General features: G+C 35.4%; 1 non-coding gene across 1 annotated transcript; it reads right to left on the minus strand.

Moving 5' to 3' along the window:
• Positions 1-847: 847 nt before the first annotated feature.
• On the minus strand, positions 848-965 carry LOC146994238 (U5 spliceosomal RNA). Its single transcript, XR_015044199.1, has one exon. It is a non-coding gene; the product is annotated as a U5 spliceosomal RNA (small nuclear RNA).
• Positions 966-2,113: the final 1,148 nt, after the last annotated feature.

A 2,113-nucleotide genomic window follows, 5' to 3' on the forward strand; every position in this document is an offset into this window, starting at 1 on the left:
TTGATTAAATGAAGAGTATTAAAATACGTGAAATAAGTAGAATAAAATATATATACTGTACACTACCACCATAATGCATTATGATGGATAGTTCGCGGTCTTTTTACTACATGTTCCTCTGTGGGATCATAGTTTGTGAGTTCTTTAATAGCCGGGTATTGCGAGTTTTTCATTTTTTCAAAGAAGTTGTGTGCAGTAGTTAGTAATTGATCGTGAATTGGCAGAATCTTTAAATTCTTATGAATTTGCGCGTTACGCACAAACCAAGGTGCTTTGGTAATGCTTCGAAGAATCATATTCTGTAAGACGTTTATTTTCTGGCGTTTAGTTCCGCTGTTCAAGTCCTATAATTGCTGTGTATACCGACTAATTTGTAAATTGAAATTTTTTCGTTTTCAATAACCTCTGTCACTTTCTTCGCTATCGGAAGCGAATTATAATGACGAGGAATTTGATTTAAATCATATCAAAGACGGAGTACATCGTGATGAAATACTACATTTAGTAAGGTATTATAAGCCAAATAAAATAAAAACATCTGCCCTGAAGATAAGGATAATGCTGAAAGATCAACTTCGAATTCATTGCGCGGCGTTAAAGATAAACAAACGTTAAAGTTTAGATAAATAAGGATATGCCTTTACCCATTTTTTGCAGCAATTCCACTTTTTGTTTAATGAACTTCGAAATATACTTTCGCTTTGTAGATCCTTTACATATTAATAAATATATATCAGAAGTTCTATTTGACATAATCGAAAGTTCCAGCTTTCTACGTGAAAGCTGCACAAAACTTGCGGTTAAAAGGCATACCTCCCATTTGCTACGTTCTGTCTTTGAATACACCCACCCGTTAGATCGGATTCCAAAAAATTCAGATTAAGCTCATTGTAATGTTCCTCTCCACGGTAATCTTTAATAAAAGGCGAAAGATTAGCTAGAGTGATGAAGAGAAACCAAAGCATAGGAAACACATTGTGTTGGAAACATACTACAGAAATAAGAGAAAGAAAATAGTGGTGGTCAATAAATTAAATGCTATTATGTATTATATAGTATGTCATTGCGTGTTGTACTATCATTACATAATACGGTGTGTATATTTTCTATAAACCAAACAACGAAAGTGACATTCATGTTTTAACGTTCCTTCGCTAAGGGCCGCTCACACTTGATTTTATTAGCTAACCCACCATCTAGAGCCGCTATCGGAGATCATTATTCGTTCGGCATGCGAAGGCCTTTTCTAGCGCAATAACATTGTCGCGGAGGTAGAATGGCAAAGAGGAGGCTTAGCCATTGGCACGTTCAAGGAATACCTCCTTGCTGCGCAATAATTCTCTTCTTGCCTCGAGTCATCCAGCTACAGGTTAAAACCACGGTTGCATGCAGGACCGATCCTAGCAGGGAAGGGGGGCGGTCACAGTCACAGCACATGGGCGGCAAAATGATCAACAAACATATTTCTTTATTTAATTTGTACATGGGCGGCTGACGGTCTAGGATCGGTACTGGTTTGTACGCCTGTCCTACCACTCAAATAACGGTAATGGTTACAAATTTATCAAATCTGATTAATGGGATTGCCATAAAATTGAGCTTGTTTAATGTAACCATGCATTTGAGCAAATTTAGATTTACCTGTTCAAATTCTGAACTTTAAAAAGGCCTTTTTTTTTTTAATTATTAGGCTGCATGCATAAATATTTAGCACATGATAAGAAATTAATACATGTGAAAATAATATTATGATTATATTGGCAAAATGCATCGCAATTTTAGAAAAATAATGCATAATGATACGTAAAAATCAACCAGAAGGAAGAAAATATGCCTCTTTCTAATTTTCTAATAATTTAAGAAATATATACGATTGAATTTCAGTACAAGTTCGTAAACACAACGTAGTGCCTGACATAGAAAGGCGGGGGTATCGTAAACACAGAGCAGTGCCTGTCTTTGAAGGCGGGGCACAGAAATAAGGCGTGACTAAAGTGTGATGATATAGCCCTTTTTTGCAAAGAACGCAGTTTTACATTTTGCAAAAACTGAATCTATGGGGTAATATAAACAATGAAAAAGAAAAACTTTTTAATTAATATTGTATGAGAGG

The sequence above is a fragment of the Stegodyphus dumicola genome, chromosome 11 (genome assembly GCF_044657685.1).
Source record: "Stegodyphus dumicola isolate Sdum_Otavi_A_Nest chromosome 11, ASM4465768v1".
NCBI classification, from domain to species: Eukaryota; Metazoa; Arthropoda; class Arachnida; order Araneae; family Eresidae; genus Stegodyphus; species Stegodyphus dumicola.